Consider the following 26,804-nt stretch of genomic DNA (forward strand, 5'->3'; position numbering starts at 1 on the left):
AGACGTGATCTAGCGGCTTTCGAGCAACTTGCATTTGTCACTGATTTTGCTCGAATTGCGAAAATTTTCGAACAAATCTGCCCACACCAGCGACTTCTCTGACGGCGACGATCAGTCGCAATCACTTGTTTTACTTTTTCCACGATTTCAGCGTTTGGATAACGTGCTAGGACGTCCAAGGATCCATCATCTATAAGATTTTTTCGAAACGGTTATGTCTTCTGTTAATCCCAGTTTTACTCGTTCCTATAGCAAAATTTAACACAAATTTTCTGATCAATTTTTGTACAAAATTGATAATAGTCGATAGTTTTAAAATAGTTGTAATGTTTTTGACAGCCGACAAAAGGCTAACCGTCCGGTACGGCTAACTCTGTGAAGAAGCATTTCAGACATGTTTACCAACGCAACAACATAAAAAAACTGCACGAACCGGACAAAATACAACATGCAGAATAACAGAATTTCTTTACTTTTACAACTTTTTCTATTTCTAGAAAAACAGGAAATTGACTTGTACCAAAAATTTTATCTTTTCGTTGGTTTTGTAGAAACTAAAAAGTTGGCCCTCATAATAAGACAGTGGTTCCAGATAAAATAAGCGACCGCTCAAGAGTTGCTACAAAGGAATGCAATATGGCGCGGGGCGAAGGGGGCTACCGGTGTAAAGTGTCAACCATAGGCGTAGCCAGGTGGGGGGGGGGGGGGGGGGGGGGGGGAGGTTTCAACAAATGGACATCGTAATAAAGTAGAGTTGTGGATCATTTAACTGATAAATATTATCATTAATCAGAAATAGTAAAATTCTTTTGTCGATGATGGTATCTCCATGAAGATGTTTTGTATGGCAGTAAACATTGCTTAGAGATGGCAGTGAACATCTGCGCAATCCACGTCCATCCAATAAGTGGTTTAAATTCATGCAACAACGAGTTAGTGAGCTAGACAAGTAACACAATGACCATCACAAAGAGAGGAGAAGTGAAGAAAATAATTTCCGTTTTGCTCAGTGCTGACAACAAATGTTCGGTTTCCACTTCATAGGCCCATCGACATCTTCTGTGGTAGGAGTAAGGAAGTGAGTTTAGTGTTTATGTCTGGTCGACAGGTAAGGTCATTAGAGACGGAGATTTGGCCGTATTTCTTTTATTGACGGAGGGGAAGGAAACGGGCGTGGGCTTTTCAAGGAACCATTGCGGCATTCGCCTAGAGCAGGGGCGGGCAAACGTTGCACGCGGCTCATGAGCGCACAGCGCTGCACGTGTGCTGCTCGCGTGCAGGCGTCGACCTGGGCTGTGGCGACAGCCGGCAGGTGGCGGCAGTGTAGTGGGAGGCTAAGCTGCGGACGTTGATGCGAAGCGAGCACTACGTAGTGAACGTTGTATTTCAAGAAACGGAGAAGTGGAGATTTGCTATCTTTTAAAAAGTTATGGGAGCATCATTTTTTCTTTGTGCAAAAACGTGAAAATTCGAAATGTTTAATATGTGGCAGTATTCTCGCTGGTCAACGGAAGTTTAGTATTGAAGGTCATTATAATAAATTTCACAAGGACGAGTACAATTTGTCGGACTCTGAGCGGATGGGGAATTGACTGAGCTTAAGAAGAGCGATCTGACGATACCAGATGAATCTGTCGTAGTTGGCCGGCCGGAGTGGCCGAGCGGTTCTAGGCACTACAGTCTGGAACCGCGCGACCGCTATGGTCGCAGGTCCGAATCCTGCCTCGGGCATGGATGTGTGTGATGTCCGTAGGTTAGTTAGGTTTAAGTAGTTCTAAGTTCTAGGGGACTGGTGACCACAGCAGTTAAGTCCCATAGTGCTCAGAGCCATTTGAATTTGTCGTAGTTTCTGTTGTCACGAGAGATCTGCGACTTTCTCTCATCATGCCTCTCATTTAACTGATTTAACATTTTATGGAGCACTGTTTTCAAGTTTTCAGGACGACAACAATAATAGCCCAGCGGTATGTGCAAGTTAAAAGACTGCGCTTAATATAGCGAGAGCTGGGAAACCATTTGCTGAATTAATAAGTCTCGGTTAAGAGCAAACATCAGTGATTAAAATTTACGTAACTGTTTGTGTTTGTCTGTATGTAGAAATTTTGTTCCAGATATTAAACGTATTGTAAACTCCACCTGTGATAATTAACTAAAACGCATCGTAGGTAATAGGTACTCTTTCAAACCATGATTTCTTTCAAGCACTCCTACTAACCTTACTCATTCACTCAATAAAGCAAGCTAGGAAACAAAACGCACTACAGAGGAAGGAGCGGACAGAAGGTGTGGTGGGGATGGGAGGTAAGCGGGTGGCCAGCTTGCCCCTGTGTGCACGCGGCACACCTGTTAACTGCACGCGTGCAAGTGCACCGCACACGTGCAGGATTCCTGCCCGCCCCTGGCCTAGAGTGAACTGGGAAACCGTGGAAAACCAATACCAGTATGGTCAACTCTGGGGTTGTATCCGGCTCTCTTGCACCACACTGCTTAGTACTATGGTAGATGTGACAGAAAAAAAGCGCGGAATAGGAACGTGAATGTTCAAATGTAATCTTTATCAATGGCAATGAATCTGAAATTAAATTATGAATGTTGTAATAGTGTTAGATTGCTAAGGTAGGCAATGGCCGGCTACTGGCAAGAAAACTTCTAGAAGATTATAGGTCCATTTAGAATGGTTTATGGACGATTTTCGATTCGAGTACTAAACTGTACAAATTTGCATAAATCGTAATTAGTGTGAATAAATTTTAATGCTTCCTATCTTGTGTGAACTTAATATATCTCATTGGAGGTTCTGCATTTACGAAATGTAGTCCACATTAATTCGTTCAATGAAAAAGAGAGAGAACTGCGATAGCAGTACAAATTTTATTATGACATATTGAATGGATACTTTTATAATAGAACTTAACGTTAACACATACAGACATCAGCAGTAGCAACAAACTGCACAATAACTGTTGTTGCTAATAGCAGATTTCGCAGAGATACCATATTAGGAAGAAGCACAGCAAAGGCGTAAGTAGAATTTAAGTTTTTTTAGTCATAAATACATAACCAGTCTCTTCATGTATTGCTGTAGGTACTACAAATGCACTGTATACTGTGTATGTATTGATCAGAATGGAAATAGCAGAATTACAAACAAAGTAAGTTTTATAATTTTTTTATTTTAGCAAATACACATTTATATAACAAGTCTTCTATATTTTTTCCCCCCGAAAAGCAATCTACGACTACTGACGCATCAAGTTCTATGCTGTAGTGAATGTTCATTAGAGCCAAACCGTTGAGCCTATTTTCGGAAACTGTGTTCCAAAGATAATTTTTTAATCTCCATAAGCTGGAAAATGTTCTTTCTGGAGCAGCTGTTGAAACTGGTACCGTTACCAAAATCTGAAATGTTTGGATGCAACTTTGAATCACACAGATCTAAGTAATCCAAAGCAGATTTTTTACTAACTCTCTTTGAAGTCATCTGTGCCTTCCAAGTGTCAAATTCTGCTTATATTATTGATGTGCTTTTCTCCGGAAGAAGTGACGAATACATTGATATCGCATCAATGTCAGTGATTTTATCGAAATTTTCTGGCAACTGACCAGAAAGAGCACATATTAATTTGCGATGCTTTGTGAATCTTTCAGTTAACTGTTGAATTGTGTGCTCAAGGAATTGAATAAATAAAATCACCCTGTAATATGTAATTACATCCACCACAGGCGTATCAGAGCGGTTCAACTGCTTCCCAGTAAGACGTGGCGCCTGCAGCGAAGCACCATTTTCCTGTGACGCTAGCTTTGCTTCTGCAAAAACCTTTGTAAATTCATCTTCAGCATTGACTCTTAAAAACTGCAAGGCGTTAAGAACATTGTCAACATGATGAAATGTTGCAAGAAGGTCCATATTGGTTCCTTGCGGCTGTTTTGATATCGATAGTGTGTAGCTCATCGCTTTTTGAAGGACCACTAAACTCGTCACAAAATTTGAGGAATGAAGTGTGTTTATCAGTTGGACAGCTTGTCTTGACGTGTCCTTGTTATGGTTAGACTGCAGTTTTTCGAGGGCGGCGACCATTGCTGGACAAATTTCCTTGAAAACGACTGACTGCTTCGTGCTTGTGGACCCATCGTGTTTCACATAGTGCAAGCAAGTTCTTTTGGTGTCCAGTTGGCAACAGTTGGCGAATTTCGTCTTTTAATACGGCAGTACGTTGAGCAGAATGACCGAAGTAAGGCCCAACAGACTGCACGCACAATCACCACGCAATTTCTGATTTCTGTTCGTGAACATGCGTCAGCAATTGCAAGGTCAAACGAGTGTGCTCTGCAATGCACATAAAGAGCATGGGCGTATTCCTAATGAACGTACGCTTGGGCACCATGCAAGTGCCCACTCAAAACTGCAGCACAGTCATAGCCTTGACCAACTACATGGGAACAGTCAAGGCCGTGTTTTTTGAATGCTTTAATTATCAGCTTTGCAAGGTCGAATCCAGTAACATCGATAGTTGGAATATATTCGAGGAACATTTCCTTAATTTTATGGTGATTAACATTCTCCGAATCAACATACCCTAAGCAAAGTGAAACTTGTTCTACGTGTGCAATGTCAGTAGTTTCGTCAGCAAGAATACTAAATATTCTGGCTTTCTTTACCTTATCAATTATTTTACGTTGTATAATTTCACCACAGTCCCCCCGATAGCTATGTGGTCAGCGTGACGGATTGCCGTCCTATGGGCCCGGGTTCGATTCCCGGCTGGGTCGGGGATTTTCTCCGCTGAGGGACTGGGTGTTGTGTTGTCTTCATCATCATTTCATCCCCATCCGGCGCGCAGGTCAACCAATGTGGCGTCGAATGTAATAAGACCTGCACCAAAGCAGCCGGATCTGCCCCGTAAGGGGCCTCCGGGCCAATGACGCCAAACGCTCATTTCCATTTCACCACAAACAGCAATAATTTCATTTTGAATTTGTGGGCTGGTATATAGAGCGTTCTTTGGAGCTGTAGACAAATGCTCCAAAATATGTTTATCTCCAGACTAAGCAGCATAACGCAGTAACATTCGAAAGTTGCCATCGTTCATTAGCTATCGCTGAGATTCCCATAATGTGTAAACTATTCCAGAGTCAGTATGGCCTCCAAGGAATGCCTTGCTTACCACAAAAAATTATAGCTTTTGCTATGGACGTCAGTTTCCTTTTATTGTCTTCTTGCTGTCGTTTTCTCTCTGAAGACAATTGCGCGATTACTGTCGACATCTTTGAGGAAACAGTTTTAAGAAAATTGTCTGCCATTTCCGAATTTCGCTTGTGATACGAAGTTCGTGCATGCGTTTGAAACACCTCCAACGCTTTTTCTCAGTTTGTAAAAGGCTCACAAACCAGTTTTCCTAATCGCTGATTGTTTCTCTTGCCTTCACATGAACGACCCATAACGACACAATTTTTGCAGAAGGCTCGATTTTTTTTAAAAATTAGAATACGACAGCCAAGGGAATCTGTCCAACCATTTCAGTTGAAAGCTTAAGTTTCGTTTTGACGAAACAGGAAATTTGTAATCATTAGACGGTACCCAAGCGCCTTTTAAAATTTGTTCCTGTAGACAATCGTCCAGTTGTGGATTTTGAGTTGAATATAAAACTATGTCTAATGTAGCAAAACCATTCGAAGCAGATGAGACATCACGTAAACTTCTAAGTGCCACGCTCGATGTTGCAGGTTGATTGATGCTGGGAGGCAGTGTGCAAGACGACCGCTGAGTGGCCAAAAGTACCTCCGCGTTTGTAGCTCGTTCTGATAATGAGGCCTCAACAATCATTACGTCTTCACTGTCTCTACTCGTCACATTGCGACTGGCGGGCTCGACAGTTGAAGATGCGTCTTTAAATGCATCAGATTGTGAGCACCATTTTTTTCCAATATTCCAAGCCCTTAGATTTATTTGTATTCTCAGCTTTCCTTTTCTTTGCCGGCCGCTGTGACCGAGCGGTTGTAGTCGCTTCAGTCCGGAACCGCGCTGCTGCTACGGTCGCAGGTTCGAATCCTGCTTCGGGCATGGATGTGTGTGATGTCCGTAGGTTAGTTAGGTTTAAGTAGTTCTAAGTTTAGGAGCTGATGACCACAGCTGTTAAGTCCCATAGTTCTTAGAGCATTTGAACCATTTTTTTCTTTTCTTTGCCTCTATTTTCGCGATGCAGATGACGCTATAAAAAAAACACTAGAATAAAAAGATTAGCAAACATATGACTGGTTGTTATTAATTTTATTCGGCTGCTTTTAGTCAGATTGCAAGTGTGCTGATTTAACTTTAGTTAACCACACTCACTAAAAGACGGGCAACAGCTACTAGGACAAGAAAATTAGCGTTCTGCCATCCAAAAATTTGTGGAGGTCTGAAAACTGAATCAGCGAAATAGGCCTCAGATATGCATAAACCGAGCTTTGCCCGATTTCTGAGTGGAATTTCAATCTCAATGAAAAGAAAACCACCGAAATTTCGCACATTTCTCTGGTTGTTCTCAAATTCTTTCGAACTTAACGCATTTAATCGAAAACGTCAAGGTTACCAAATCTGTCGGGTATTAAGCTCTGTATCGATTGGGAAAGAATACTTTACAATTTGATTACATTTGGCGGTGCAGAAAAGCTACATTAGAAAACACGAGTTTTTCACCTTTAGATAAACACTCGTTTCGTCGCCATAATACGTGCAATATCTGAGATTGGCCAATTTGACGAAAAAATTTCGAGGAGGAAAGTTGTGCAGCATCTAAATATATAGCCAAAATCTCAAAGAAAGTGTCGGAAAACATAGTTCGTTAGTAAATATCGCCAGTTACCAATTTTATGGAAAACGCTTGGTTAGTGACAGTAATTTTTTGATTTTCCATTCATTGGCTTTTTGTAGTATTCAGTCTTGTTGTTTCATTTATTCAGGAGTACACTCATTCTCTGGATTTTTGTTGCTCCGCTGACGAAAACGTGTTCCCGCTGCTTCTATTCAACCGATGCCACAATGACAGAAGAATGGAAACAGACACAATATGAACTCCGGCACGTAGTAACACGATGCGCAACTCATGGTTTTCACACAAGCCCTGCCAAAACAAGAGATTTTACCAGCCTAATGAATGCAGTGTTTGTCAATTGTGCAATGAACATTGTGAAAGATATAATGCAGAAAACTGCAGGAAAAGATGGATGTTAATAATAAAACTAGGACTACAACAATGTGGCTCAGTTTTGTATTTGCACACTGTGAGTATTTTCATGAATAATAAATCGGGCAGTGGAGGAGGCAACAGTTATCAGCTGAGCATTGTTTACTTACGTTCGTCAGAGGGAGTCAGCACGAGGTCTGAAAGGTTTATTTGTAGTGAAAGTGTTATAAACGAAGCAAATTTGACACGACGAAGGGAAAGGACATACAAACATTCATTGACAGAACTAAGACGAGAACGAATGGTAAACATATTGGTTTGGTGAACTGTACCGCTATTGTTGTAGATAAATGCAGGAAATCTTATTAAAAGGTTCATTATGCAAAAACGGGCACAGACAATGGGAAATAAGTCCTACATTTATCGATTGTCAGTTTGTTTTGTGCGAAAAACGTATCACAGGGTTGCATGAGAAACGAAATGTAGATTCCGATTAAAAAGAAATTGGGTTCGCGATGTTACAAAGACATTTCAAAATCGATAATGGAATTGGTGACAAAACGGAATAGTGACTGGGGGACTGAAGTAAAATTTGAGGTAGCTCACTGAGCCGTGTCTCGACATCTTGTGTTTAGATTGCATTGGTTTTCCTTTTCTTCCCCTGACATGTTTGTTTGATATGTTGTCTGTCACTAAGTGGCTGCATGGTTGTCTTTTCCCTCTGCTATCGATATCTGAGTTTTTGCTTCCGGGAAACTGCTATGTGGGAAGTGAGATCTTTGACCGGTTGTAACCTCGTGTGGTGGCGCGGAAGTAGGGGCGTTGCACGCAGAGAGAGTGTGGTGGACACGGGAGGGCAGTGTGGCTCTCCAGCGCGAAGCAGGCGTGGTCGGTTGTACCGAGTCGCCATGTGATGTATGTCGGTTGTGTGTAACGAGCGGGCCGACTTGACGGAAGAGCTCCCCGCGTGTTGGTTGTATACAGACTCACCCCACGAATAGTTCCTCTTCATTTCGCCTTGGTGGGACGTTAACAAGCTTCTTTAAGTCCTCCGTTTCAACACTGGAGTTTAAAAGGAGACACCTAACATGAAGGAGCGGTCACTACCCGTCAACGTTGCAGAGAAGACGTGAACTCCGGTGACAGAGCGTGTTGTCGCGTGACCGTGGCGTGTTGGGTACGCTGGCGACGCGTGCGCGGTCGGATGGGGTCGACAGAAGCGTCCGATCCAACGCGTCGGCTTTGACCCGTGACGTAAGGGTGTTGTCGTGTGTGATGTCATGACGGCGCGGAGTTTGGTTTGAGCGTGGCTGTCTCCAGTTCTGTTTTATCTTATTTTATTTACTTTTCTGATCTGTTCGTTCTATCTCGCGAGATTTTTTTTTATTTAAAAACACTTATTACTTATGTTAATTATCTGTTTCCTCGAATTTCTGTTTTAGTTTATTATATTTATCTTTCTGATCTGTTCGTTCTATCCCGTGAGATTTTTTTTTTTTAAACAAAAAACACTAATCAGCTACTGAAGCATCTTTATCTTCTATGGGTTGCAGGCGTTACGACCCCTGGGGAGGTGGGTGGGTATTCATGCATGGCTGTCTTCACTTACACGTTGTAGCTACGCAAGGCGTCTAAATTTGTTTATATTTAGTTTGCCCCCCACCCAAAACACCCCATTTCCCGCGCTTGGCCCGTTAGTGTCACTAGGCTTCTTGTGGAAAGTGTGTGTGTTTGTTTTTGTTTCCGCCATATTTGTGACGTCATGGGTCAAAGCAGACGGGTGGGATCGGACGCTTCCGTATTTCCGTCGGATGTGTGGATCCTTGCCATCGGAGGTCGTGTACTGCCTGTTGGAGCATAATTGCAAGTCAAGTTTGTGAAAGGTCTAATCATCGAGTAATAATTTTGTGTAACCAGCGTCTCTTCTGCCTTGTGGCCTCCGGCAACCGGGTTTCCTGTCCCTGGCACTGGTGTAATCCTGTAAGACAGTGATCTTTCCTCCTCCTCTAGTTACTGTCCGATGGGAGGTGTAGTTTTGTCAGTTTAATTGCTTCGCTATTCTGTCGTTGGTTATGAGTAAATTCGTGCTGCTTGTTGGTTGATCATGTGGTCGCTCATTCAGGACTGTGTGGTGTAATGTTTCCTTGGACGAGGTTAGCTCTAATTCTGTCAGCAAGTTAAGCCATCTTATAACAAGTTTTCGCTGGCTAAAAGTCGCTGCAGCGACCAGCCTGAGAGTGTCAATTGTGTTTACGGGCGTATTTAAATTGGTCAGTATTCTGCCTAGCCTGAGCATCCCTGAGTGGGTCCGTCATATCTCTTATGTTCTAATGATATTCCAAGACACTTTTATTTAAAAAATTTTTAAATTCCTCGAAGTTTGTAAATTCCTGTTATTACCATTAATCGTGTGTTTGCTGAGACCTGTTTAATTTTTTTAATGGCGGTGTTGGTAGCTTCACTACCTCACCGTACTTTATTAACAAACTTCTGTATTTACTTTAGTAGCCTGTTTACTAATGTTCTTTAAGTTTTTTTAAAATTGTTGTATTGCTATAAATTACTTGAGTGCCGTTAGCGGCGTGTTTTAAAAGGTAGATTATTGCCGTACTGCTAGCTTCTGTGTTTTTTAAAAAAAAAAAAAATTGTTGTAGTGCTATAAATTACTTGATTGCCGTTAGCGGCGTGTTTAAAAGGCTGTTTATTGCCGTACTGCTATTTTCTGTAAGATACGAATAAAACATTTGTGAAAATCTCAACTCGACAGTAAACTGCTAGAAATTTGGCCCCGTTCGCAACTTGTGGTGTGGCTTGTAGTAACCGTAACCACTGTGTGTGTCAGTCACATTGAAGATGCTCTTGTTTTTTGTGTAAAAAGAATTTAACGTCAGAAATGAACAGTTGAACAAACAGTAAGATCACCGAATATGAAAAAAGAAGTTCTGAGTACAAATAACAGAAGGATATCTGAGAGTGCAACGTATATATCTTCAGAGGATCATTATAATGATTTGGGAAGTCGGCCCAGCTACTGAGACATAAAAGCGATCCTTTTTTTTTCGCGTAATGTGCGTGAATGGAACCGACGCCTCGGTGATGGGGTACTTCAGTATCAGTATCTCACTTACCATGTCGTACCTTGCGTATTTCATTTACCATGTCGTACCTTGAGGAGCACAATTATATAAATGTAAATGTAGAAAGAAAACGTTAAAAAAAAAAAAAAGATGCGGGATGCCGTGTGAATGAATGACTTCTCACTGTGCCCAGCTTCGGAACTGTGACAACTAGGGTGGCCCTGATGCAGGAATTTCCCGGGCTCCAGACAAACCGCATTCCTTTGAGGCTCAGTCCAGCCATTGGTGGCAATATTGTCGCTGCCGTATTTCCCTCGCCCACAACACCACGCTGAAATAAAGATTACATTACAATCGATTTTAAGGTCAATTCTTTTTTAAGCTTCGTCTGGTTATCTGGTGGGTGGGGTTGAACACCATCCCCCCCCCCCCCCCCCCGCCAGGCCACGCCCTTGGTGTCAACTGTCGTACACACGTAGAGGCCAGTGTGCATCGCTGCGCTGTATTCCCCAAAACAGAGACGCGCGTGCACGCTACCGGAGTAGTTCCACGCCCAGGCATCAGTAAACGTTAAAGGAAACCGGTTACAACTTGGATTCAGAGACAAAGGTAACAACAATGACGCTACAAAATTATTCTAAAGTGTGGCATTAATATGTGGATGAGGAAATATTAATTTGTTCAATATGCATAATTAAAATTTTTAGTCAGGATAAGAAATAATACCTACTTATCTATATGTATACAGGGTCTTACAAAAAGGTGCGGCCGAACTTTCAGGAAACATTCCTCACACACAACTAAAGAAAAGATGTTACGTGGACATGTGTCCGGAAACGCTTAATTTCCATGTTAGAGCTGATTTTAGTTTCGTCAGTATGTACTGTACTTCCTCGATTCACCGCCAGTTGGCCCAATTGAAGGAAGGTAATGTTGGCTTCGGTGCTTGTGTTGACATGCGACTCATTGCTCTACAGTACTAGCATCAAGCACATCAGTACGTAGCATCAACAGGTTAGTGTTCATCACGAATGTGGTTTTGCAGTCAGTGCAATGTTTACAAATGCGGAGTTGGCAGATGCCCATTTGATGTATGGATTAGCACGGGGCAATAGCCGTGGCGCGGTACATTTGTATAGAGACAGATTTCCAGAACGAAGGTGTCCCGACATGAAGACGTTCGAAGCAATTGATCGGCGTCTTAGGGAGCACGGAACATTCCAGCCTATGACTCGCGACTGGGGAAGACCTAGAATGACGAGGACACCTGCAATGGAGGAAGCAATTCTTCGTGCAGTTGACGCTAACCCTAATGTCAGCGTCAGAGAAGTTGCTGCTGTACAAGGTAACGTTGACCACGTCACTGTATGGAGAGTGCTACGGGAGAACCAGTTGTTTCCGTGCCATGTACAGCGTGTGCAGGCACTATCAGCAGCCGATTCGCCTCCACGGGTACACTTCTGCGAATGGTTCATCCAACAATGTAACAATCCTCATTTCAGTGCAAATGTTCTCTTTACGGATGAGGCTTCATTCCAACGTGTTCAAATTGTAAATTTTCACAATCAACATGTGTGGGCTGACGAGAATCCGCACGCAATTGTGCAATCACGTGATCAACACAGATTTTCTATGAACGTTTGGGCAGGCATTGTCGGTGATGTCTTGATTGGGCCCCATGTTCTTCCACCTACGCTCAATGGAGCACGTTATCATGATTTCATACGGGATACTCTACCTGTGCTGCTAGAACATGTGCCTTTACGACACAGCATGTGGTTCGTGCACGATGGAGCTCCTGCACATTTCAGTCGAAGTGTTCGCACGCTTCTCAACAACAGATTCGGTGACCGATGGATTGGTAGAGGCGGACCATTTCCGTGGCCTCCACGCTCTCCTGACCTCAACCCTCTTGACTTTCATTTATGGGGGAATTTGAAAGCTCTTGTGTACGCAACCCCGGTACCAAATGTTGACTCTTCGTGCTCGTATTGTGGACGGCTGTGATACAATACGCCATTCTCCAGGGCTGCATCAGCGCATCAGGGATTCCATGCGACGGAGGGTGGACGCATGTATCCTCGCTAACGGAGGACATTTTGAACATTTCCTGTAACAAAGTGTTTCAAGTCACGCTGGTACGTTCTGTTGCTGTGTATTTCCATTCCATGATTAATGTGATTTGAAGAGAAGTAATAAAATGAGCTCTAACATGGAAAGTAAGCGTTTCCGGACAGATGTCCACATAACATATTTTCTTTCTTTGTGTGTGAGGAATGTTTCCTGAAAGTTTGGCCGTACCTTTTTGTGACACCCTGTATAATTAATATTTCATATTATAGTCCACGACGTTAAAGTCAGTGTACTGCATTGCATAAATGGTGAAATAAAATGAAACAAATTTACTTAATGGAGAGGGTCTTCTTCGTTGTCTATACGCAGATCTCCTCTGGGTTGCATGCGTTGTAGTAAAAATTGTAATGGGTGATAACAAAACCAATTTGATTTTTTCGGAGAATTACCTCATTTTTTGACTCTCACAGCTTTTTATGTTCTTCCCCCGACCTGTGGATATTAAATACAGTAATTTTCTTTCCCATGTAGTCTTGTGACATTTCGTATTTTTTGGCCATACGCTCCACAGCATGCCGCCTTTTGCATCTGTTTTTGTACTCTTGGGATGTCACATCTCAAAGACATGTCATCGCTTCAAAATCCTCAATTTTTTGCAATGCCCTCTCCGTCGCGGGCAAGTAGAAACTGACTCTGAAAACGTACATCCTACAATAAGTCTGGAGATACTGTCACATGTTCCCCGTTTCGAGGCGCATCCCGAGACTAGGGACTTTCGTATCGCGTCAGTCGCAGAACCCGAGAAATAAGTCGTGGCACAGCCCTGAAAATTGTCCCGCGATTCGTGATCCGCGATTTCGTCGCTAGGTGTGTACGAAGCTTAAGTTGACTGATCGGCTCTGTAGGCTCCGAACTGGTGGAAGTCGCTAGGCTTCGGCTGCTAGTCATTTCTTTCTGTCTGCGGCCAACATTTTAATTAGCTGTCAATAGTGTGTGAAGTATCCGTTGTTGTCTGCTGTCTAGTTTACTCTATTTCGCACTGTTTCTTTTCCCCGTGATAAGTGTACATAATTGTAGCAGTAAGGATCTTTATTAAAAAAGTCAGCGCATTAGAGGATTTCATTTTCAGTTCTGAACAGCGTTTAAGCGATAGTTGCTACCGTTCTAGATTCCTGTGTTTCTGTGGAAGAGTGAGGCACAGGGTAAGGTGGCAGCACTGTGGGAGACAGGCGTGGCTTGTCCCCCCACCCACCCCCACCCACTCACCCTCTTTCCTCACGCGTTTCTCCTCACCCCATGACGATATACGCTGAAGAGCCAAAGAGACTGGTACACCATCGTAATATCGCGTAGGGCCCCCGCGAGGACGGAAAAGTGCCACAACACGACGTGGTGTGGACTCGACTAATGTCTTGTCTAAAGTAGTGCTCGATGGAAGTGACACCCTGAATCCTGCACGTGTGTTCATAAATCCGTAAGAGTACGAGGGGATGGAGATCTCTTCTGGACAGCACGTTGCAAGGCATCCCATACATGCTCAATAACGTTCACGTCTGATACGTTTGGTGGCCGGCAGAAGTGTTCAAACTCAGAAGAGTGTTCCTAGAGCCACTCTCTAACAGTTCTGGAGGTGTGGGGTGTCGCATTGTCCTGCTGGAATTCCCAAAGTCTGTCGGAATGCACAATAGACATGAATGAATGCAGGTGATGACGTACGATGGTTACATACGTGTCACCTGTCAGAGTCATATCTAGATGCAGCAGGGGTCCCATTTCACTCCAACTGCACACGCCCCACACCATTACAGAGCCTCCACCAACTTCAACGGCCCCCTGCTAACATGCAGGGTCCATGGATACATAAAGTTGCCCCCATACTCGTACACTTCCATCCACTGGATACAATTTGAAACGAGACTCGTCCGACCAGGCAACATATTTCCAGTCATCAACAGTCCAATGTCGGTGTAATGGCCCCAGGCGAGGTGTAAAGCTATGTGTCATGCAATCATCAGGGTACACGAGTGGGCCTTCGACTCCGAAAGCCCATATCGATGATGTTCCATTGAATGGTTCGCATGCTGACACTTGTTGATGTCCCAGCATTGACGTCTGCAGCAATTTCCTGATGGGTTGCACTTCTGTCACGTTGAACGATTCTCTTCAGCCGGCGTTGGTCCTGTTCTTGTAGGATCTTTTCTCAGCCGCAGCGATGACAGAGATTTTATGTTGTATCAGATTCCTGATGTTCATGGAACACTCATGAAGTTGTCGTACAGGAAAATTCCCACTTCATCGCTACCTCAAAGATGCTATGTCCCATAGCTCGTGCACCTACTATAAGACCACATTCAAACTCACTTAAATCGTGATAACCTGCCATTGTAGCAGCAGTAGCCAATCTAACAATTGCGCTTGTGTTATATAGGCATTGCCGACCGCACCGCCGCATTCTGCGTGTGTACATATCTCTGTATTTGAGTATGCATGCCTATGCCAGTTTCGTGGGTGCTTCAGTGTATGTTGTAGCCAGATTATCTCGCTCCCCCAAACCTTTTGTGCCAGTCGACCAACTTAACAGGTAACACACTGATGGGAAGTTGGTGAGTTGCAACGTACCGCGTCCAACGGGAAACTTTTCATTCCAGTGGAGGCAACATGCTATACATAATTGGCTTTGCTGTGAAGACAGATGTTCTGGTGCTGGAATGTTCAGTTAAACGAGTTGTTGAAACGAGTGCCCATTTTCCTGAATGCACATGCCGGTGGAATTGATGTAAAGCTGAAGGTGTACAGAGCGACAAACTTCCACGATTCAGTATTTTGAATTCACCATGGGCAACTTTACAGCTGACAATCGTTGAGCAATTGGCAATAGCTAGCGGTTTTTAATTAGATTTCTGCTTTCTCATTTGCTCCTTCCGACGAAAGTTTAATGGCATCGTGTTTGTTCATGCATGCCTCAGCATGAAGGACGTTCCCTGCACCTGCGGTGTGCGAATACTGCGATGCGACACTACATACTGAAGAGGTAGAGATGAGAACAATCGAAGTGTGAAGCTCAGCTGAAGCAAGAGCTCTGCAAGTCGTTTTATTGGGTCCAAATGGAGGCTGGAGAGAGGAAGGTGTTGGTGTTGTAGCGGCACCACAGTTTAAGATAGGAAAGTTAGATTCGGTGCAACATTTCTCAGTGCACAAGCTACCGCCAGGCGCGGGCCTGTTGAATGTAAGTTATGCTGACCAGCGGTTGCGAAGGAGAATGGAGGCCACAGGGCCGCCGAACTGCTAAAAGAGTAAATGCAGTGGTTTGCATGTTGCAAGTTACGGGCACAAAGGGCCCACTGGTGCAACCCTAGGTGTTGTGAGTACATGACTCGGAGCGGTGCATTAGCAAAACAGAGGCGCACAGCCACATATAAATAGGTGTGGGTTTTCCAATGAGAGGCATTCAAGTGTGACAGCTCTCCTGGACGGAGGGGCATGTCACACCACTGGCCACATGCAGCAGCAGACGGGGTGCCAGCATTCCAGTCCGTGGTGGGTCGCTAGTTCAACCCTCTGAAGCCAACACGGGGTCCATAGCCAGCCAGCGATGGGTCACTTCGTGGCTTGCTACTGCGAGCAGTCATCTTGGCTGCCAACATGCACCGGAGACATCCAGGGCAAAGGGCCTCAGATTCGGACTGCAGATCATGGGCGCTTGTTGTCACCCGCAATGTGAACCAAGATGGTGAAGAAACATGCAGTGGGCTGCCTGCGACTCCCGGCGAACGGCGGTGAGGCGGCAGGGGCGAAGAATGCTGAGTCGACTATCGGCGCATCCTGACGTATGGCCGACACACACCAGTGTGTGCACGGTTCGCTGGGGCAGCCATTCCACGCCAAGCCGTTTTGCAGACAGTGAAGTGGCATCCTCAGCATTGTGGGACCTGGTGACGCAGACCGAGGGGAACGCGGCACTGTAGTTGGAAACAATAAATCACTTGGAAAGCTCGGACGAGTTTTAATATGGTGCCTTCTACCTCTTTCCACTACATTTGGTGGCAGAAGTTGCCGCTACATTTGGTGTCAGGATAGCGGACATCGTCTCTACAGTACGATGTTCAAGCCCACCGCCTGCATTACAGTCACATGATGTGGTGAGTTTGGACCAGTTTTCTTTTGAGTGTTGGATGTTTTCTTTCTTTTTGTGTTTTTGAGTATGGCTCATGGCAGGCCATTTTAGATGTTTTGCGTAGGCATAATATTTTATTGTTTTTCGTGGCATTTGATTAAGCTGTAGGAAGTCAGGTTGTTCTTGTACTTCACTGTTTTTTGGGACTAACTGTGAACGAAAGCAACACAATGGCAGTCAGGAATGATAGTAGGAACCAGAAGCGGTATGGATTTTGTTGGAAAAGGTACCGCAGTTGACAGCGGACAGTACGCAGTTGAGGAATGAATTAACATCTAGAAATGAGCGAGAAACCGCGTCGGATCAGTCGTTGTTGCCTAGGATGCCGCAGCAGGAGATTGATCCAGCTGCCGCGAGTTAGATTAGTCCGTTTTCTGGCAAGGCATCTGTGAATGTGCGTTCGTTTGTGGAGGACTTGGAAACTTCACCTGTGATGAATGGTTGGTGTGATGAACAGTTGTTACATGTAGCCAAGATTAGATTAACGGATCAAGCGAAGACTTATGTGAGGTGTTCTGAGACCTTAAGGGTGGCAGGACAGTTTTAGGAGTTAAAGTAGAGGCTTTTACAAAGGTACAAGAAACAGAATGGCGCTCGGTACTGTAGGGAGAGGTTGAGCACAATGACGAAGAGCTAAGGGGGAAACAGTAGAGAAATTTGCGGACAGGATAAGAGGAATTAACGAGTATACTTACAAGTTGGGTCAGAGCGATGAGGCGAATGGGGCTCTGTTGCAGGAGGCCGAGCGAAGGGCACTTCATGTATTTTTTGAGGGGGTTACCAGCGCGAAAAGTGCGTGAAGGGACCTCGAAAGATTTGTATTCGGCCGTTCAGTTGGCAATCCAATGTGAGGAAATAGATGTGGCAACACGGCACAATAGTTGGAAACAATAAACCACTTGGAAAGCTCCAAGACAGCCTTCCAACTGACAAGGGGACCATACGACCTGTTAATCCCGGGATTTGATTAGGCTTAGTTACATTGTAGAGGGACCTGTCCTGCATACCTGGCTAGAGGCTTTACGTGCGATTGGTCCTAGCTTCCAAGAAAGTCAATGCTGAAATTTTATGCGTGCGTCTTATACCTGTAATGCAAGCGAGGCCCGAAGTCATTACGGTTTGAAGGCAATGATAATGAAATTCGAAAACAAGGGCTAGCGTTATGTGGCACCTGAAACAGGAAAGCGTCCCATCCTGGTGGAAGTTACCATCAGGTTGCTGTTGCTGTAACTGACCACTCCCCTCAACTTGTAGTCAGTGCTGCCAACACTTGCTGCCGCTAGCGTAGAGGCAGGGAGGCGTGAGGAGTCGTTCGTTTACATCTGATTCTCACAGCGTGTAGACGCAGCGGCCGGCCGGAGACGGTGGTCATGTGTGCGTGAGTTGTGTCAGTGGGACTGTGTGAATGTGTGTGTGTGCTCTCGTTTTCTGACAAAAGCCGTGGCTGAAAATTTAGTTCTGAGAGTGTGATTCTCTTTTCTGTTGAAAACATTCGGAAGAAATAGATACAAGACGTCTGTTTCGACAGGTTGTACCTAGACAGCTACACGAAAAAAAGGGGGGAGCACAAATCACTAGAGCGTATCCCGTTCGTTACAGATATCTCCAGAAAAGTCACCAGAATGTTAGGGCAACACATGTTAAATGCGTAATGCGCCCTTCGCCTAACACCTTGATACTACGAAGTTCAGTCGCGCGTGGTAGAAGAGATGAGCAAGGCCGGGGGGGGGGGGGGGGGGGAGGGGGGGGACGAGGCGCGGCGACACGTTTCCAGTTTCCTCCTGATGTCATCGCTGATTTGTGGCAAACGAAGTTTTTGTTCATAGTTGTTGTTGTTTTTATTGTTGTGGTCTTGAGTCGAGAGACTGGTTTGATGCAGCTCTCCATAGTACTCTATCCTGTGCAAGCTTCATCTCCGAGTAACTACTGTAACCGACATCGACATCCTTCTGAACCTGTTTAGTGCATTCATGCCTTGGTCTCGCTATACTATTTCTACCCTCCGTGCTTCCCTCCAATACTAAATTGATGATCCCTTGATGCCTCAGAACGTGCCCTACCAACTGGCCCCTACTTCTACTCACGTTGTGCCACACATTCCTGTTCCCCCCCCCCCCCCCCCCCCCCAGTTTTATTCAGTACCTCCTCATTAGTTACGTGATCTACCCATCTAATCCTCAGAATTATTCTATAGCACCACATTTCAAAACTTCTATTCTCTTCTTGTCTTCATTACTCATCGTCCATGTTCCGCGTCCATACATGGCTACATTCCATACAAATACTTTCAGAAAGAACTTTCTGACCCTTAAATTTATACTCGATGTTAACAAATGTCTCTTCTTCAGAAACGCTTTCCTTGCAATTGCCAGTCTACATTTTATATCCTCTCTACTTCGTCTATCGTCAGTTATTTTGCTTCCGAAATAACAAAACTCATTTACTGTTTTAAGCGCCAAATTTCCTAATCTAATTCCGTCAGGATCACATGATTTATTTTGACTACATTCCATTATCCTCGTTTTGCTTTTCATATATCCGTCTTTCAAGACACTATCCATTCCGTTCGACTATTCTTCCAAGTCCTTTGCTGTCTCTGACAGAATTATGATGTCATCGGCAAGCCACAGAGTTTTTATTTCTTCTCGTCGTATTTCAATTCCTACTCCAAATTTTGTAACAGTATTAATTGCCCTTTGATCGTCTATAACAATGGGCGCGACGTATCAAGTGTAACGAAAGAAACAAGCGATCGTTCCGTTGAAAAATGTCGCGAACGAAGCGCTTCTGGTAGTTTCGGTTATATTGAACGCCGTAACACTTAACTGCTGTTTAGATCCCAGCTTTTACGAATGTGTGTGTTGAGTAATTCTTACAGATGGTCGTTAAAGAGGGACTAGGACGAAAATAAACAGGACTACGGTAGCAAAAGTCACTGCAGAAATGAATGTCGCACTCGCAAACCCTGTAAGCATCAGAACAACAGGGAAAGGGCTCCAGAAGCAGGGACTTCAAGGGTGAGCCGGGACTCCCATACCACTCATCAGTGATGCAAATTCCCGTAACAGCAGAACTGGTGCAGGAGCCATAAATCCTGAACTGTGCAGCGATGGAAGAAAGACATTCGGTCAGGTGAGTCGTGTTTCACACTGTTTCCAACTTATGGCCTAGTTTACGTCCCAAGAGTGGAACACAGCGGTGGTTCGATGATGATTTGGGCAGCCATATAGTGGTATTTCGTGGGACCCACGGTTACCCTGCGTTACCGCCAAGCATTGCGACCATTCCTGCTGATCATGTGCATCGCATGTTTGTTGCCCAATGTTAATGCTCTGTTCCAAGAGAGGGGGCCGCTGTTCACACACATCCCGGTTTTGTGAGCACGAGGATGGATCGTCGCGTCTCCCTGGCCACCAGATCTCACTATTGCTGAACATTTGTGTTGTTCTTCGGTTAAGGGTGCATGATCCTACTCACCTCCATTGTCGTTACCTGACCTTTCCATTATTTTGCAGAAAGACTGGTGCAAGATTCCGTTGAAAACCATACAGGACCTGTATTCATCTGTTGGGAGACGACTAGGGCCTATGCCGACGCTATTCTGACACTGTGTTAGCCATGCTAGTCTAATGTGTTTGTGATGCTTCCGCATTTGCCATTATACGTACATCTACCACCAGAGCTATGCATCAACGAAAGCAATATATAAAAAGACGTGAAACCGGCATTTATGGAACTGGTGAGCCAAAATAAAATATTAAGTACACGTTTGACTATTATTTCACACAGCTGTAATGAATTCCTCGTGTCCCTACACCAAAGCGTTGCAAATGTCTGTCATCAAGAGGTCTACATCGATGAGGAGTGTACTTTAAAGAGGTACAACGACCTTCTGCATGGATGTCTAGTAGCCAAAAGCTTAAGACTGATCGCCAATCGGAGTTTAACTGGTATACAATCTTTTATATTGGTACTCGTTTTTATCAATTCTCGAACGATTTCCTTTTTAACGATACACACAAAATCGTGTTTCGACAGTCTTACGGGAACAGTTCGCTTACTGAAAAAAGAAAACAGCTTCGCAAAGCCAGATCTTTGTTTTTATTTTTAACTTTGTTCCTTGCGGAATTTAAGTACAGGAGAGCTGCAGTCCCTTCCACTAGCTCGTTTGCGTCCATGGTGTGCCTAATATGAGCACACCAGGGCCGGAAATGTGTTGTCGCAAACGTTGACAGGACGCAGTGGCCGGCGGTGTTGCCGAACACGTGGCTGCGAGTCCTATAGCAGGCAGTGTTCCCGGGAGATAGTGTCGGCAATATCCAATTTACGTACATAAAATAGTTTTGCATCACCACTTTTTCGCAAAAGCTTGCAGTAGAAGAGATTTGTTTCAGTGTCGATGATGTAGTGGTCATGGCTCTTGAGGTGTGCTTTTTAGAGCCTATATTTACTGTACTATTTTGCTCCGAAATCATCGTTCCTGTCATATCACTCAATGTTGAGCATTCCTTCTGGGACACCCTGTATACGTCATCGGGGAGCGTTATTTGCCCGCAGCTGCGGCATTAAATCTCGCGATGCACAGTATTCGTAAAAACAAAAACAAAAAATTGCGTCCAGCTGAAGAGGAAGTCGATGTTCTGTGCCACTTGACAAGTATAGCTGCAACAGTTTTACAACCTAGCTAGCCCCACCACTGGTAACGAGTTTCCTTGACTACCAAGTGCTCTCGCTGCTCACTCGAGTTTATACCTGCCGTAAACAATTTACGACGTAAGCGTTACTTCGTATCCATTCTTCTCGTATACGTTCACAGTATTACATCACATTCTTAGAAAGTTGGCGTAAAAGCTTCCCTTCCGTCCCCTCTTCGTGACTCTTGTCCACTGTGATCTACATCTACACGTAGACTCTGCAAGCCAGTGTACAGTACATGGCGGAGGGAATATTGTACCATTATTAGCGATTGTCATTCCTATTCCATTCGGGTATCAAGTGAGAGAAATACATACCGCCTGTACGCGCCCTAATATCATCTATTTCTTATGATCCCTATGCGAGGTATAAATTGGTGGCAGTAATATGTCCGCACAGTGATCTACGAATACAGTTCTCTAAATGTAGGTTGCAGAGTTTCGTGAGAACTACTTCGTCTTTCTCCCTAGGATTCCCATTCAAGTTCCCCGACCCCATATATTACACATTGGTGCGGGCCAACAGGCAGAGTCCATATTTCTGGATTTCACGAAGCCGTTTGACACGGCGCCCCATTGCGGGCTGTTAACGAAGCTACGAGCATGTGGAATAAGTTCACAGATACGTCACTGGCTCGACGACTTCTTAAGTAATAGAACCCAGTATGTTGCTCTCGACGCCGAGTGTTCATCAGAGGCAAGGGTATCGTCAGGAGTGCCTCAGTGAAGTATGGCAGAACCGCTGTTGTTCTCTGTGTACATAAATGATTTTGCGGACGGAGTGGGGAGCAATCTGCGGTTTGCTGATGATGCTGTGGTATACGGTAAGGTGTTGAAGCCGAGTGACTGTAGGAAGATACAAGACCACTTAGACATCATTATGATGAATGGGAGCTCGTTCTAACTGTATAAAAATGTAAGTTATTGCGGATGAGTAGGAAGGGAGCCGCATATAGGGCGCTGGCGAGACCTATTCTTGAGTACTGCCCGAGTGTTTGGGATGCGTACCAAGAAGACATCGAAGCAATTCAGAGGACTGCTGCTAAATTTGTTACCGCTACGTTCGAACAATTCAGTGTTACTGAGATGCTATGGGATGTCAAAGGCAATCCCTGGAGGGAGCGTTCTTCGCGGGAAACACTCTTGAGAAAATTTAGGGATCCGAAATTTGAAGCTGACTGCAGGACAATTCTCCTCCCGCCAACATACACTGCGCGTATCGACGAGGAAGATAAGATACGAGAAATTAGGGCTCGTATGGAGGCGTACAGACAGTCGTTTCTCCCTCGCTCTGTTTGCGAGTGGAACAGCAGGGAAAGTGACAAGTAGTGGTACAAGGTGCCCTCCGCCACGCACCTTAGTGTGCGATGCGGAATATGTACACTACTCACCATTAAAATTGCTACACCAAGAAGAAATGCAGATGATAAACGGGTATTCATTGGACGAATATATTATAGTAGAACTGACATGTGATTACATTTTCATGCAATTTAAGTGCATAGATCCTGAGAAATCAGTACCCAGAACAACCACCTCTGGCCGTAATAACGGCCTTGATACCCCTGGGCATTGAGTCAAACACAGCTTGGATGGCGTGTACAGGTACAGCTGCCCATGCAGCTTCAACGCGATACCACAGTTCATCAAGAGTACTGACTGGCGTATTGTGACAAGCCAGTTGCTCGGCCACCATTGACCAAACGTTTTCAATTGGTGAAAGATCTGGAGAATGTGCTGGCCAGAGCAGCAGTCGAATATTTTCTGTATCCAGAAAGGCCCGTACGGGACATGCAACATGCGTTCGTGCATTATCCTGCAGAAATGTAGGGTTTCGCAGGAATCGAATGAAGGGTAGCGCCACGGGTCGTAACACATCTCAAATGTAACGTCCACTGTTCAAAGTGCCGTCAGTCCGAACAAGAGGTGACCGAGACGTGTAACCAATGGCACACCATACCACACGCCGGGTGATGCGCCAGTATGGCAATGACGAATACACGCTTCCTATGTGCGTTCATCGCGATGTCGCCAAACACGGATGCGACCATCATGATGCTGTAAACAGAACCTGAATTCATCCGAAAAAATGACGTTTTGTCATTCCATTCGTGCACCCAGGTTCGTCGTTGAGTCGACCACCGTAGACGCTCCAGTCTGTTATGCACCGTCAATGGTAACCGCAGCCATGGTCTCCGAGCTCATTGTCCATGCTGCTGCAAACGTCGTCGAACTGTTCTTGCAGATGGTTGTTGTCTTCCAAACGTCCCCATCTGTTGACTCAGGGAACGAGACGTGGCTGTACGATCCGTTACACTCATGCGGATAAGATGCCTGTCATCTCGATTGATAGTGATACGAGGGCGTTGGGATCCAGCACGGCGTTCCGTATTACCCTCCTGAACCCACCGATTCCATTTTCTGCTAACAGTCATTGGATCTCTGCCAACGCGAGCAGCAATGTCGCGATACGATAAACAGCAATCGCGATAGGCTACAATCCGACCTTTATCAAAGTCGGAAACGTGATGGTACGCATTTCTCCTCCTTACACGAGGCATCATAACAACGTTTCACCAGGCAACGCCGGTCAACTGCTGTTTGTGTATGAGAAATCGGTTGGAAACTTTCCTCATGTCATCACGTTGTGGGTGTCGCCACCGGCGCCAACCTTGTGCGAATTCTGTGAAAAGCTAATCATTTGGATATCACAGCATCTTCTTCCTGTCGGTTAAATTTCGCGTCTGTAGCACGTCATCTTCGCGGTGCAGCAATTTTAATGGCCAGTAGTGTAGTGTAGATACCGGCCTGTTGAGATCCTAGCCGTCTCAGAATTCGTTCTATGTCTGCTGCCTCGCGTACTTGATGAAAACGCCACACACTGGAACAACACTCTAGAATCGCTCGCATTAGCATCTTGTATGCGAATTTTCTTTACAGATGCACTGAATATTCTCAGAACCCTTCCAACAAATCTGGCTCTGCTCTGAGAGATCGATGAGCGAAGGCGTTTGTGCTGGTGAGTGACAAGTCCTCAATGCGAGGGCGGTGCTGGTAATTCCAAAACCCGGACAAATGTGAGTGGGACTAGCGCTCTCAGGTTCCAGTACAAACTTCATTATGTATATAGACAATAATAATAACGAAAATTTGGTACGGCTCAGTGGCCTGGTGCGAGTCTTTGTATTGGGCGTCAGTGCCTCGACGTGCATGTCCCTGACACACCCAGTCGTCCAACTGGGCAAAAGGGACCTACAGTTTAAAGTCCAGTCTGAATGAAATGATGGTCGTGGCAACTTCTAACATTGTCGAGCTGTGAAGGCCAGCTTACAACGAAGACTCGAACATCCGTTGTCCGGCCGAGATTGGATTCCACGACCACTGGGTTTCCAGGCCCGTGCTTTAGGCCGGTATTACACTATCAAATTTCTTTGTCAAATATCTTTGTCCAATATCTTTGTCAAACATATTTGATGGCGTAATAGGGAACTTTGTCAAATGTCGTCCAATATTTGATCAAATCTAGGGCCTCGCCGTAGATTTGATCAAAGAAGTCGCTTGTCTTCTGTTCACTGCAATGTGACATGTTACTACATAGAGCGCTAGCATCGCTGCATTCTGTCGTCTGTAGTGTTTTTATAAACATTGCCAGTAAATACAATTGGTGTATGCCGACAACTACAAAATTAATAGAGATGTATGAAGCTGATGAGGCGCTTTACAACGTGAGGCACGCTGAATACAAAAATAGATTACGAAGATTGGAGACCTGACCTGACCTAACGTAACGTAACGTAACCTAACCTAAACCTCTCCTGTAGCAAGGAATCGGAGAGTTACAGTGACCCTGTCTTCTGCAGATGTAACAGTTCTTAAGTGAATATTGTTCTTTGGGATACGAGGATACACTTAATTGAGCACATACAGAAATGTATGCTCATCCATTCTTAAGTAATTGATGTACGACTTGACGTCCGCCACTATAAGCTCACGTAACAAGTTTTATTGAATGCTTTTATCGTGTCGTCGTAAAATCCACGGCTTCACCCAGGTCCACGGCTTCAGCCAGGTATGTTTCCTTTTTTTTCCCCCCGCTTCTCTTCCACATGTGCACACAGTGCAATTGTGGTTCATGCAACTGCTGCGGTCAATAACAAGTTGTTGTTGTCAGACATCCTGAACTTTGACGAAAAGTATGATGGCAGTGTAATACCCCTTCTGGCCCTACGTCAAAGATCTTTGTCAAATATATTTGACGGAATATTTGATCACATCTTTGATCAAATCTTTGACAAAGAAATTTGATAGTCTACTACCGGCCTTACTGCCAGACCACCACCACGCCTGACATGTGTACTGGTAGTTCGTCTATCTATAGCTTTTAATGATCGTGTTTGCAAGTATCAAAATATGCGACGTAAATGGCCATATCTTTTGATTGCGTTTGCTTAGAAGTTTAAATTTTTTTATACTGTCAAGGGACTGTAGACCTTGGTACCTAATATAAATTTCAGCTTGATACCTCTACCCGTTCATGAGAAAAATGGGTCTTAACAGATGGACAGACAGACAGATGGACAAGAAATGGCAAATAATAATAATTTATATGCGCTGTAACAATAAATTACTTATTTTCCGATTTTTCTTTCCTTTACTTGCTCCGTGAAATCTTGCTTTTTGTTAAATTCCATAATTTCAGGTAAACGGGAAGTTTTGATGAGTGAGTTTGCAATTAACGAAATATGCGACATAAATGCGCGTACCGTTTGATTTCAATACTCAGAAGCTTAAATTGTTCACGTCAGAGGCGGCCGCGGCGTGCCAAACTTCACGCGTGCCAGAGAAAGCCTCGGCCTGTCTCGGCTTTCGTCGGCCCTTCCCGGAAGTTCTCACTCGCTACAGCGTGACTTTTCATTCAGTACTGTTGCTGTGGCATTTTTCCGTCGCCCCAACTCTCTTCAGTTCGGCAGAATCGTGGTGCAAGTGATGTTTCGAGCCTACCCTTCATTTGTTTGTGGTATTAAGGACGTTCACAGGTCCAGTGGACGTTTCCACAAAAAGAGGCAGTCTAGCGATCTATAGTCACAAGCCTTTAATGGGAATGAGAGAAGAGAGATGCTGTCACATAAGCAACGAGTAGACTTGGAGAAAGCTTTTGACAATGTTGACTGGAATAGTCTCTTTCAAGGTCTGAAGGTGGCAGGGGTCAAATACAGGTAGCGAAAGGCTCTTCACAATTTGCACAGAAACCAGATGGCAGTTAAGAAAGTCGAGGGGCACAGAAGGGAAGCAGTGGTTGTGAAGGGAGTGGAACAGGGTTGTAGCCTATCCCCAATGTTATTCAGTCTGTATATTGCGCAAGCAGTAAAGGAAACCAAAATAAAAATTTTGTAGTAGGAATTAAAATCCATGGAGGAGAAATGAAATGGTTCACCGATGCCATTGTAATTGTCACAGACAGCAAGGACTTGAAAGAGGAGTTGAACGGAATGGATAGTGACTTGGAAGAATGATTAGGATAAACATCAACAAAAGCAATAGGAGGATAATGGAACGTGGCGGATTTAAATCATGTGATGATGAGGGAATTAGGAAATGAGACACTTAAAGTAGTAGATGC

The 26,804-nt window shown here is 44.5% G+C and overlaps 1 protein-coding gene across 2 annotated transcripts in view; it reads left to right on the top strand.

Annotated features, from left to right (window-relative positions):
- The window catches only part of LOC124550914 (putative mediator of RNA polymerase II transcription subunit 12), a 456,906-nt gene that overhangs the window by 21,475 nt on the left and 408,627 nt on the right, over positions 1-26,804 (top strand). The window contains exon 1 of one of the 2 annotated variants that reach the window (XM_047125708.1): positions 5,732-5,904. The exons of the other annotated variant lie outside the window; for it this stretch is intronic. The gene's annotated coding sequence lies outside the window, so the exon portion shown is untranslated. Of the gene's footprint in view, positions 1-5,731; positions 5,905-26,804 lie in introns of those variants that run through there. 2 annotated transcript variants of the gene reach the window in all.

Source organism: Schistocerca americana, chromosome 9, assembly GCF_021461395.2.
Source record: "Schistocerca americana isolate TAMUIC-IGC-003095 chromosome 9, iqSchAmer2.1, whole genome shotgun sequence".
NCBI classification, from domain to species: Eukaryota; Metazoa; Arthropoda; class Insecta; order Orthoptera; family Acrididae; genus Schistocerca; species Schistocerca americana.